The following is a 13960-nucleotide window of genomic DNA, read 5'->3' as shown; positions in this document are numbered from 1 at the left end:
AAGAATTGTGCCCTGAAAAATCAAGTGTGCTCTTGTTGTAACAAGAGAGGAATCTTGGGCTGGGGATGTGGCTCAAGCGGTAGCGCGCTCGCCTGGCGTGCGTGCGGCCCGGCTTCGATCCTCAACACCACATACAAACAAAGATGTTATGTCCACCAAAAACTAAAAAATAAATATTGGAAATTCTCTCTCTCTCTCTCTCTCTCTCTCTCTCTCTCTCTCTCTCCCTCTCTCCCTCTCTCAATCTCTCTTTAAAAAAAAAAGAGAGGAATCTTGCAGATACAGTACTGAGCTGTCCTGGTGACAAGGCAGAATATCCCAGGGGCTGACTTCAATGAGGTCCCATCTTCTCTGGACCAGGAGTGAGAAGATGCTTAGCTAAGTGTAGTGGGGGAGGCTGTAAAAATTACAAGAAAATTTCTGGAAGGAAAGGTAATAGAGGCCTCACCACATTTCAACTGTTAAAAACAGGCAGTTTACATAGGAAACTAAATGATAAAGAACATAACAATTTTGAGCATCCATTCTATACCAATCTAACAATTAAAGAGGCTTTATAATCCCCATTTTATCAAAGGTAGGAGGTACAGAGAAAATACCTGTCCAATATCACTTAGCTGTTAAGTCACCAAACTGGACCTCTACCCTTAGTCAATACAGGAACAGAAAATCTAGGAACAGTGGTCAAGTGTGCTTCAGCACACTTTACAGTGCCACTTAACAGCAGCATCCCCATTAGGGAGCATGGAGGTGAAGAGACAGCCTAACTTGTCACAGCATTGGTTACCTAGATCTGGGCTCTACCTTGTTTTACAAGACCAAGTTGCCATTGAAATGAAGTTTACAGAGGTGTGTCTGGTGTGGAATCACTTTTAACAGTGAAGTGCTTAAGCTGAGAATATAGGATTTGAACCTGGTGTGGTGCTGCTGGTCTGGAGTTCCACCTACTCAGGAGGCAGGGGTCAGGGAGATTTAGAACTATATGATAGCCAGAGATTAAGGGAGAGGCAGGCCCAGGTCCACACAGCAAGCTTAAAGGGGGTCCAACAACACGGTTAACTGCTTAGCTGACAAAAGAGCTGTGGATGAGCATGTTGGTCCAACAGAAAGACTAAGAAGGATGGACGTAGGGGTACCAGTGTTTGATAATAAGAGGAGTTCAGGGGGGTATAGAAAAAGGAGGAAGGCCCAAATCCCCTGAAAACAACCAGTCAATATTTACTGTTGACCCACTTCTTTTGGGAGAAGTCTGATACTTTGTAACCTTTGCTATTACAATAAACAGGGTGCTTGTTTGTTATCTTTGATATTGGATTTCCTGTCCTTGTGTTGACAGAGGCTAAAGCCCCAGCTTGGTGACTTAACATCTGTAATATTGTCCTGTTCTTCAGTTATCTTAGTGGAGAAAATGAACCCCACATTAACAGAGGCAGGAGTATTCTCTGAGCCCTGGAGTTTGGGGTCAGACTAAAGAACACAGCAACCACCATCACCCTCCACCAAAAAAAGGAAAACAGGCTTTGGCTGCCTTTCAAGGGAAATTATAGAGTTAAGGTGCTATTCCAAAATCACAAATAAAAGTCCAGGTCTTTTTGAAGTAAAAGACAAAGGATTTATTCTAACAGAGGCCGAGGAGGCAGAAAGCAGTTCTGCAGTCCACACAACCACTGAGGGTGCCAAGCCACTTAAGAACTGCAAAACAAAACAAAACAAAAAACACAAAGAAGGGGGAAGCAAGAGAGGCATGTATAATCACAAGATACATTTAGTAGAGTGGAAAGAACAACTTGTTCAGCAACTGAAACTTTTTGTTAGTTCTCAGGAAGCAAGCTTTCATTAATTACTTCATAGTTTGAAAATATCATGGTGGGGTTGCAAGTGGATGAGGGTGGAGTTATCAGTTTCTATGCAAGTGGGCTTATGTGGAATAGGGTCCAATTTCACACAGATAAGCCCATAACAACAGGTGGAAGGTCTGGAAAGTGTTTTTATATTGGCTCAGAGACAGGATGAGGGGGTCAAACAAAATAAAGTTACAGTCAGTAACCTCTTACCTGGGCATAGATTGTGTGTTAAGCAAATGCTAACCCAAAATGAAAAGAAGTAAATTATTTTATACCAATGAATTTGAATAATAAAATGTGGTAAACTCATTTTAATTTAATACTGTAGTGGGTTGGATGGTTTAGCTTCTAAATTCATTCAAGCTTCATGGTAAGCAATGGGCAGGCGACTGCTTTCGTGGAAAGTCCCCAGACTCTTAACTCCCCACTTGTTTTTCATTAAGTCAGGGTCACTCCAGCCTCACAGGCCAGGTCAGTCAAGACTGCCTCATTTCAATTCTTGTTACATTTTCTCTTTCTATGTCATGAAAATAAACCAAAAGATAGAAGACTGGAAATATGTCAACTTATAAAAATAAAATGCATAGAAGCAAAAAGAAGAAAATGAAAATGCCAAGTAGAAATGCTAAAACAAAATAATTGTATTTCCCAGGGCAGCGAGGTGTAATGATATGGCCTAAGTAACTTATCTCTGCATATCTAACTAATCATGTGGGGGCACTTGCTTTTTGCTTCCTGGAACACACCATTTGGTTGTACCATGGACTGAGGCAACACTAACCCTAACCTAATTATAACAAGCTTCTAAAAGCCACACCTTGAAACCATGGTGTATGTAGCGATTCATTAATCATGTGCAGGGATTGTGTCCAGATGGTCTCTGGAACCATGCTGCTGTTTCACCTCTGACCAGGGCTTTGGAACAAGCTCTTCCACACTTTTTTTTCCAGACCAACTTGGCATCCTCCCTTTGAAGCCCAGCTCCAGGTGCCCAGGGCTGTAGACCCAGGCATCAGACTCCTGCCCTGCATTCAGAAGCTACAAAACTGATCTGCAAAATTTAGGCACAAAGAGCCTGTGTTCCGTAGGCTCATAATGGATCCCTCCCAGTGCTTCAATGTGAGCACACTGATGATTACTCGCATATACAGGAAAAACTCATGGTCGGATATCCTAAAATTAAGTCTGGTGGTTTTTCCAGACTTCTCATTTGGCACACAATGAGGACAAGAAGTCTTCAGACTACTGCATAAGCTCAACCTATTTCACTGGCTCTGGACCAAAGGATAAAATGCCAGAAAAGGTTTGGGAGCCACAGGAGACCTAGAAGCAACAGGGGGCCTGGCAGAGGGGCAAAGACTAGACTGGCTGAAGACAGCACTCTGAGCAGGGCAGCAGTGTCAGCATAACCACACGTGGCTTTGTTCCAGCTGCCAGGTGTCCTCTAGTCTGTCTTGGCTACAGGTACCTGTTGTTTTGTGTAGAGACATGCCCCAAGCAACCTGGCAGTAGGAGCTGGGGCCTATGTGCCCATCGTGAAGGGCAATGGGAGCAGGGAGGGAATGGTGGAGTCCCCGCCATTCCCTCTCTTCCCTGGACTTAAGAAGCCTTCCCAGTGGTGAGGCCCCTGTGGGCGGGTGTGGGGGTGAGCCAAGGAATGCCTGGTGGCTCTGGCGAGCGGGGAGGGCGCTTCAGAGTCGGTTGGGCCCGGGGTGGGGTAGGCGGAGAGACTGGCTGGTAGCGGAGAGTAGGGCAACAAAAGGCAGGGGAGGATATGCGAGGCCTGGGGCAGCACGGGGGGGGGGGGGGGGGGGGCGGATGCAGCGTGGTGCACATGCGATGGCACAGACACTCTATAAAGAGGCGAACCCAGAATGCCTGCGGAGACGCGTGGATGCATCCAAAGTTTGCTGCTTGTGCCCTGCCGAGACACACCTGGGACAGCTGAGGAGTGTGGTGGTAGAGCGGCGCCAGGCAGTGCGCCCAAGACCAGAGGCCTGAGGACCCTCCTCACTCTGGTGAGTGCCGCCTCATTTGCATAAGTCTTCAGATTCCGCTGGAGGCAGGCCAATCCGCTGGGTCCTTCGCTAATGACCATGTGTTATTCACCAACCTAATTGCTCAGCCCTGTGCAAGGCCACACTTCACGCCCAGCCGCCCTGCGCACACGATGCACCCTCCCCGCTGGCCTCCCCGCTGATGCTGCTGCCCTGCGAGGGGGACAAGCTCTCTAGCAGCATGTCTCTGCGCAAGCAGGCCAAGCCTCAACACATCAAGTCGTAGGAGGAGCTGCCGCTGCCAGACAGGGCTCTAGAGCACGGTGAGGGCCAGGGTCCTAGGGTGGTTGGGGGATCCAGGACGTCCTCTGGGCTGGGAAGCATGGAACGCGGGAGCGGCTGCGTGCGTCTCAGAATGGGAGAAAATTCTCCCGTTCCGTGAGCAAGAGTCTGAGCTGCTCCAGGTCTTTGTGCCAAGTGGGCCGAGGAGATCTAGTCCCCCATGGGAAGGGCCAAGTAACTTGGCTTGATTCCTCGGAGTTGGGGACTTGCGCGCTGACGGCCTTGCCACCTGGCCAACTTGCAGAGAGCTGGTAACCATGCAACTGGAGACGCTGGGCGGGCATGGGAGGGGTCAGTCTCACTGCCTCGGCACTGAGCGCCCCCCCCCCCCCCCCCCGGCCCGCCACAAGTCTCTATGCACAGGAGTATGGAGCAGGCCTCCTTGGTCACAGTGCCTCCAAAATACTTCAGGACCCTGGCCTCATTCAGGGCAGACCCCAGGCAGGAGATCACATCTGGGCTGACCTACTGTTGGACTTGGGCTGGAGAGGCCGCAGCCAGGCCAGCTTTGTTCGGAGCTGAGCGCCTGGGTGCCCCAGTGGTGAGGGCCCAGGGATGGCCCAGGCCCATGCGACCTCTTTGATCCCAAGCTGAGCTCCCAGTAGCGTCAACAGGCCTCCTTTGGTGACCTTTGGCCGTGAAACTCATGTCCCAGCGCGTTGACAAATGCAATGAAGGGGTTCAGAAGCAAGGAAAAAATATTGAAGGGAGTTTGAGAGTTTATCCCACATGGTGCAAAGTTTGACAAAGCAAGCATAAAGGATAAAGTGAGAAAACATCCAAAACAGGACATGGAAGAAGTGGATTAAATAAAACTTAAGACTTCAAGGTATTTTTATTGTTGTGGAGGTGAGAGAGCTGTATTTGCATCCAAGTCAGCTGAGATGGGAACAGGTCATATGCTAATAAGAAACACTTGCATATGTTTGGTAGAATAAGGACAAAATATCTTTTTGTCATGGAAATGGATTTTTTGTTTTGTTTACTTATTCACATAGAATTTCTCACACTTGCTTTGAATTGCCCTCAATGACTACAAGATTAAATGAATGGATTTTTTCTTTCTGCCAATGAGAAAGACAGTCTTTCCTTCAAAAGAACTACATTGCATCCGTGTGAGGAATTTTAAAGCTTTATTATTATGGCTCCTGAATGGCTTAAAATCGACTTTCACAGTGCTGAAAAATGCAACAATGTAAATACTTCTCAGCTATGTACGGTCATTGTCAAAATGTGCAATGTCTCCTTTTATTAAAGCATATTTTAATTTATAGACTAAAACCTCTTGTATTTAACAATTATCAGGCAAAGAAATGCTGTTCATTTTTAATTTCACTTCAGAAATGTGAGCATGGTGAACTTAATAGTATAAACATGTTGGAGGATATACAGCCTGCTTATCATTGAAAACCTCAGATGAAGCAATTTTTTACAATTTATATTTTGAATTATCCTTGCTGTGCTTGAATTTATTTAGGTTTGCCACATCCAAATTTTCCACCATGGCAAGACTGGAGATTTTGCCGGATCTATGTTTGGGCTGTATTTTCCAAGCTTTTAGGGTTCTGATCTTGGAGTTCCCGGATCATATTTTGTGATAGGCCAAAAAATAGCCTGTGTGGGTGAGCTGCAGTAAAGCAGCAGCTTCCCTGCCTGTTTGAAGGGTAGTTCAGGCAAACTATTACAGTAAATTCTTTCTGATTTAATTGTTCTGAAGCAGATTGTTCATAAAGCATAAAAGATACTCTTGCCTGTGAAGTTAGGGAATACTCATGTGTGTTACTCTAAGTCAACCAAGTAAAGGACTTTTTAAAAGATAAATGAATATGCAAACCAAATCACTTCAATATGAATCAGATCTCAGAATTTTAATTTTGTTAAGTGCAGTGAAAATAAACATGTTGTACATGAATTTATAAGTGAGCTAAGTTACAGTGTTTTTATCTCTATCCATTACTAAATGGGTATGTTAGGTGAAAGCTTTTTATCTCTGTTCATATTTTTAATTTTTTTTTAGCACCAGGTTTTATTTTTATTTTTTAAGATATATATGACAGTATAGTGTATTTTGTACATACCTGGGGTATAACTTATTCTATTTACAATCAGAGAGAACATTTGGCCTTTGGTTTTTTGGTACTGGCATATTTTACTTAGTATAATAATCTCAGGTTCCATCCATTTACCAGCAAATGCCATAAATTTCATTCTTCTTTAGGGATGAGAAATACTCCATTGTGTATATATACCACATTGTCTTTAAACTTCATCTTTTGAAGGCCACCTAAGTTGTTTCCATAGCTTAAGTATTGTTGGGCTGCTGTAGACATTGATGTGGCTGTGTCATTGTAGTATGTTGATTTTAAGTCCTTTGGTTATATATGTAGGCCCAACTCTCCATCATGTCAGTTTAGGAACTGATGTCCTCAACAAGACTTCTAAATTGCAACAAATAAAATCAAGAATCAACTGGGTTGATAACTGGTTGAATGGTGTTTCCATTCCAAATTTTCTGAGGAATCTCTGTACTGTTTTCCAGAATGCTTGGACAAATTTGCAGTCTCACTAGCAATGTATGAGTGTAACTTTTTTCTCACATCCTCCTCCCAGCATTTATTGTGACTTGCATTCTTGATAATTACCATTCTGACTGGACCAAGAGTGGAATCTCAATGTAGTTTTAATTTGCATTTTTCTAATTGCTAGAGATGTTGAGCATTTTAAAAATATATTTGTTGACCAGTTGTATTTCTTTTTCTATGAACTACCAGTTCAGATTCTTTGCATATTTATAGACATCCTGTGCCCACTAGAAGAGAATATAGGCCCAACTGTATTGGGTTATTTGTATGTTTGTGTTAAGTTTTTAGATTATTTTTCCATGGGGGAAAGTACTGGGGATTCAACTCAGCGGCATTCAACCACTGAGTCACATCCCCAGCCCTATGTTTTGCATTTTATTTTTAGTTATATATGAACACAATTTATTTATTTACTTTTTATTTATTTATTTATTTATTTATTTATTTATTTATTTATATGTAGTGCTGAGGATCAAACTCAGGGTCTCATACCTGCAAGGCAAGTTCTCTAACACTGAGCCCCAGCCCCAGCCCTGTTTTGAATTTTATTTAGACACAGAGTTGTTTAGTACCTCTTCATCCTCCTGTTTCAGCTTCCTGAGCTGGTTGGTCTTTTTGCCTGTTTTGGTGTCAAAACCATGCCATTTTTTAGCACTATATTATAATTTCAGATTGGATATTGTGATGCCTGCTGCCTCCTTCACTTTTCTCTCTAAGGATTGTTTTGAATATTCTGGGCCTCTTGTTTTTCCAAATAAATTTCATGACTGCTTTTTCTATTTCTTTGTAAAATATCATTGACATTTTAGTAGAAATTGCATTAAATCTATATAATTTTGGTAGTATGGCAATTTTGATAACATGAATTCTGCCAATCCAAGACCATTGGAAATCTTCCATCTTCTAAGGTCTTCTTTAATTTCTTTCTTTAGTGTTTGGTAATTGTCATAAAAGAGGTCTTTCACTTCTTAGATTGTTTCCCAATTATTTTATTTTTCTAATTTTTTGAGCCTATTGTGATTCATCAGCTGATACATAATTTGTGTACAATATCATAATTGATTTATGGGTGTTAATTCTATATCCTGCTACTAAGCTGAGTTTGTTTATGAGTTCTAGAAGTTTTGTGGTGTAGTTTTAGAATCTTGTTGTTGGCAAATAGGGATACTTTGATCTCTTCTTTTTCTATTCATGTCCCTTTAATTTCTTTAACCAAACTGCTCTGGTTAGAATTTCAATATTCATATGTTTAATATAAGTGGTAAAAGAGGACACCCTTGTCTTGTTCTAGTTTTTAGAAATAATTCTTCATTTTTTTTTCCATTTGGAATGATGTTAGTCTTGGGTTTTTGGGAATAGAACTTTTAAAATCTTCAGTTATGTTCCTATTATCCCTCGTTTTACTACCATTTTGAACATGAATGGGTGTTGTATTCTGTCAAACGCTCTTTCTTCAATTATTGAGATAATAATGTAATTTTTTTTAGTCTATTTATGAGTTATGTTTTGATTTCCATAGGTTGAACCAACCTTGCATCCCTATGATGAACCCCACTTGGTCAAGGTGCACTATGTTTTTAATATGTTTTTGTATGTAGTTTTTCAGTATTTTGTCAAGAGTTTATGTATATATGTTCATCAGGGATATTTGTCTAAAGATTTATTTCATTGATGTATCTTTATCTGGTTTTGGTATCAAGGTGATTCTTCCTTCATAGGATGAGTTTGGAAGTGTTCCATCCTTTTCTATTGAATGGAATAATTTGAGGAGTTTTTGGTGTTAGTTCTTTACAGATTTGGTAGAAATTGCCATAGAATTTATCTACTCATGAAATTTTCTTTATTGGTAGCTCCAAATACTGATCCATGAAAAATAAGTTGCTTCAAAAATGCTAGTAATCTCTGGGCTCAGTGGTACATGCCTTTAATCCCAGAAGCTTGGGAGGCTGAGACAGGAGAATTGTGAGTTCAAAGCCAACCTCAGCAATGGCTAGGTGTTAAGCAACACAATGAGATCTTTTCTTTAAATAAAATCCAAAGCAAGGATGAGATGAGGCTCAGTGGTCGGTACCCCTGAGTTCAATCCCCAGTACCAAAAAAAAAAAAAAAAGCCAGAAATGAGAAAAAAATGACTATGTATAAATTTGCATGAATCATTTAGGTCACTATTAAACAGAAAAAGGAAACAATATATATATGTGTGTATATATATATATATATATATATATATATATATATATATATATATATATATATTAGTGCTTACATAGGCAGCCATAAGCAGGTCCAGGGTATACTAATGAACACAGCCTCTTAGCAAACTTCAGATTATGCCCAACTTACTCCGCCAGAGCAGAAAGACTAGTCTTATGTTCATAAGCATACCTAGAACTTGCATTGTCCTAAACTAAACTGAAGGCAAGATGTTGCAAGGATTTTCTTTGAAATCTAATTTCTGGAGTTTTAAGGGAATAAACACAGATTTTAGTTTTCTCTCTGCAGGATGCCACCCCTCACTCTTGCATACAACATTCCATCTACTTTAGATATTCTTCCCCTTTTTGATCCTTTTGCTTTAACACCTACTTATCTTCCAGGTCTTAGTTTACATGTCTCTTCTTCAGAGAGGGCTTCTTTGACTCTGTGTCTGAGTTGCATGACCCTCCACAGAGTGCTCAGCTACCCTGTGTGCTCTGCCTTGTGCTGTGACCATTTAGTGATTTATCTGTCTTCCCACCCAGACAGTAAACCCTACTAGGACAGAAAATCTGTCTGCATCAATCATCAAAATAATCCAAATAATATCCTTATATTGCCAGGTAAAATTGAGGACTCAGATGTTTCTTTGAAATTAAAAAATTAATGAATAAAAAGTTAATAGCAAGGAGTCAAATGAAAAAAAAAATAGTCAAATAAAAAAATACAAAACTAGAATGCCACTTTCTTTGGTTAAGATGTGTTGGAACACTAGATTACACTTCTGGCAATATTGAGGAAAACAAATGATATAAAAAAGGGAAAGTAAGAGATTTTCCCATCTTTTGACTCAACCAACAGAACAAAGCATTCCTTGTTCCTTGCACAAACTATCAAGTTTCTTCTTTAAACTAAAAAAGGTAAAGCTTTCAGGAAACCTCACCATGTCCTAGAAACTGTCTCCTGCCAAGTGAGGGGGCACATTCATCCTGGAGAAAATCTACCACTTGTGGAAGAACTTTCATTGTAACACAGAAACAATATTACAGAAATGGAAAGTTTCTCATGTTAAAATAAAATCTGAGTACAAGGACAAAAATAATACAGGACACATTTTCAAAATAAACTTGCCTCTGAGCTCACAAAAACACTGATAAGAAATTACTTTTAACATTCAAACTTTGTATGATAGTCTGAAAAGAGGAACTATAAAGGTTTTGGTAGGGTAGGATGGTCACTTCTGGGGGGGATGGTGGATCAAAGCAGCAAGGAGAAGCAAGTATACATTCTGCTACTTTGCAGGTATAAGAAATCAAATTTTTATGGCAGTTATTGCAAGAAGCCATTTGTACAAGGAGCACAGTGTCCCCCATTGTGGTGATCATGCAGAGTATAAAGAAGAAATTTCCTATCTTGACTATTATAGAGAAGTTGTTTCCATAGATATCTGATCTTAACAACCAATTAGGCAAATATGAGTATTCCCAAAGTCTATATGTGTTACATCTCTGAAATTACAAACTTCTTGCTGCTTAAGACCACAGGCTGTTAGGGCAAGAACAGACTTAAACCATTTTCTCTGGGGAGCCCTCACCCAGGCTGAGGTAGTTCAACAGGGATATCCCTTTCTTTCCCCAACACTGATAATCCCCAGCTTACTAAAGACTTATGAGGTATTCAACAAAGACAATGGAATTATATCAGTTTCTTTTATTGATCATTATTTTTTTAAAAAGTGACAGGGTCTCACTATGTTTTCTAGGTTGGCCCCAAACTCTTGGGCTCTAGTTGTCCTCTGCCTCAGCTTTCCCAGGACTACAGGCTCCATCCATCACACCTAGCAATGATTACTATTTTTTAACATTTTGTATAGGCGTCATTGGTAATATAGGAATCCTAATAAGCTCAAGAACTGGTTCTGGGTTAACAATGATGCTGGACTGAACATCATTTAATCACTCCTGAGGACTGCAATGTCCTTGGGAGTCTTGCTAGTTGCCTCAGGGTCCTGATCGCAGGTCTACACTGTGTTAAAGGCTGCAGACATTCTGGTGCCTGGAAATCTCTGGTTTGTAGAACATGAGTTGTTATTTGACATATCTCAAAGAAAACCCTCTCACTTCAGAAGGTAAAAGAGCCATTTTACTTTAGTGAGACCATGGAAAGACGACCTGATTTCTTAGAAAGGAAATTCCAGAAAAACAAGTTTTTCATACATATATAATGTTCTTTTGCATAGATCATTCTGGTTCTACCAGTATGACTGGGATTGAAGGCATGTTGGTCTCTCCTCACTGAAATGATAACCACCCTGTCTAAGAACCATTAGTTAGGAGACACTAGTCAGGAAAAGGGACAGTTGGTGAACAGAACAGAGCTTTCAAGACCCTAACCCTGGCCTAGGGCTACAGAAGTCATTGGCATCTCCACTCAGGTGAAAGGAGCAACCTGGGCTCTGCACAGTTTTTTCACTTGGCAAGAGCAGAGTATGTCCAAACTCTATTCCATGACCAGTGAGCTGGGCAGAAGGCAGGTCCAGCCAGTTGGTCCCTCGGGCCAGGGCAGGATGTGAGTCTCTCTTACCCTGGTGGGTGTGGCTTCAGGGCTAACACCAAAAATTTATCCAAAGGAAGGCATCCAGGTCGAGCCAGCAGACTTGTCCCAGCAGGTTCCTGAGTAACAGCTGCTCCCGGTAAGTATCAACAGGCAAGGTGCAGAGACAATGGGGGTTTGAGAACCAGGCAACATGAGAGCAAAGCCCAGGGAGAGAATGGAAAGAATGAAGAAATGGGCATTGGATTGAGACACCTCTGGACTCACATGTCATTAATCTTCTGCGTGACCACAGGCAAGACATTAAACCTTGCTAAGCCTTATTTTCAACACCCATAGCATTATGATAACAGCATATTTCTCATTGGGTGTCAGGAGGCTTAAATGATAAAAATGCATCTTGGTCAATAGTAACTACTAAATTTTAGATCATATTATTAGATCAACACCAGCATAATTATTATTGTTTAAAAGAGTTGCTTAAAAAACGAACTCCTAACAAGTCATAGAAAAGAAACTTGTGGATGGAATGATAAGTACAACTAAAAATTCCAGGGGTGATATGGGCACATTTTCAAGACCTTCCACCCCCTAGGATTTTTGCTAGGGTGTGGACCAACATGGAAGAGAAGCAGTGCCCCTTGAGGAATCTGGCCCAGATGAGAGGTCATCCTACCCACCTGCCATCAGACTCTACTCCCAACATTGCCTGAAAGCAGGCCAGCCCACTCAGAAGCAAGCTGCCTCCTTCCAGCCTGACTGACTTTTTGGTGTCATTTTTAAAGAGTTGAATATGGATGCCAACTGAACAGAAATGACAGTGAAAAGTGCCAGGTTCAATACACTTGTAAAGGATTCATTTACATCTTCCTGGAACCTCATTCCTCTGCTGCCATCTGTGGAGCAGGGAGATGTAGGAGGGCTCCAAGTGGCTGAGAGACAGCCTCAGAGAAAGTGCTGGGTGGTAAATGTGTGGGAGCCAAGATGATGCTATTAGCTGTTCCATCTTGAATGTGTCAGTATGATCTGTGCATCAACAGCTCAGGAAAAACAGCCTTATAAACTTCTACAGTGATCTCAAGGCACAATCCCATTCCTTTCAGGGAAGGGACTTCACTGGCAAGAATTGCAAAGGATGGTGCAAATCCCTCTCCACCAGTTCATTTCTTGAAGATTCTCTTTCAGAAAGCCTATCTGGACTGAATTCATAAAAGCCCCCAAATCCTTGGAATTCCTGAGGCTGCTCCTCCAACTACCATTATTACCTCCTAACTCCTCGTCTTCCTCCACTTATTTGGTCTTTGACAAAGTTCTATCTTTAATGAGTCTCTAAAGGGTAGGAATCAGTTTACTTTCCATATATGACCCAGCTAAAAGCCTACTGTGGAGTTGAGAAGCAATATCATAGAACAGTTCAGAGCTTAGGTCTAGGGCCAGTCATTCAAGGCTTGAATTTAGCTCAGCCATTGACAACTTGTGCTTTAAAGATTGGTCACAAAACTTTTGATCCTCCTACACTCACACATGGGCATTATTCCTTTCCCCCTGAGTGCAGGCTAGTCTTAATGATTTGCATCTAATAAATAAAATATGGCAAAAGTAATAGGCATTGATTTTGAGGTGAGGTTATAATAAGGGAGAAGTTTCTGTCTCTCATTTTATTCCTCTAGAGTCACATAGTCTGCAGAAGCCAGCTACCATGACATGAGGATTCTCAGGTGGCTTATGGAGAGGCCCATGTCCAGAATCTGAGGTCTGCCAGCAGCCATGTGAGCAAGCTTAGAATCAGGTTGTTCCCAAATAAGCCTGTCAATGACTGCAACCCTGACCAATATCTTGACTTTATGAGAGAACCAGAGAATGAAGGGTGTAGCTAAGACACTCTGGGATGCCTGCCCACAGAAACTATGACATAATCAATGGTTTTATGATAAGTCAAGAAGGTTAGGGAAATTTGTAATGCAGAAATAGATAACTAATGAGCAGGTGATATAACCTAAGATCCAATTTCCTTATGTGAAAAAATGGGGTAATTACAATTATGAAAATCCTGTGAGACAATAAATGAAAATCACTTAGCCCAATGTTTGGCACATCATGAGAGCTTAGTAATTGATGTTAGGCGAGAGCTTAGTAATTAGTAATCACTGTAGGGATTAGTACTGTGCAATGCTAAAAAGCCTAGGCTTCAAGGTTACTAAATTTGGATTCAAGTCCTTGCAATGCAACCTAAGAGCTATAAAAGTCTAGGCAAACCACTTAGTCTTACTGGGTCTCCAACATCAGCACTTTCACCCTCATTGTGAAGACAAAATAACTTAAACTACAAACAAACTGCTCAGTCATTGACATTTAAACAATACTACTTCATCTCATTGATGCTTTTGGTGATATGAACAATGACCCAGGAAGAAACAAAATGCAAAGTACACATAACCCTAAGTGG

This window comes from Callospermophilus lateralis, unplaced genomic scaffold, assembly GCF_048772815.1.
Source record: "Callospermophilus lateralis isolate mCalLat2 unplaced genomic scaffold, mCalLat2.hap1 Scaffold_83, whole genome shotgun sequence".
NCBI classification, from domain to species: Eukaryota; Metazoa; Chordata; class Mammalia; order Rodentia; family Sciuridae; genus Callospermophilus; species Callospermophilus lateralis.
The sequence above is the reverse complement of the archived record's forward strand: the minus strand, read 5'-3'. Positions refer to the sequence as shown.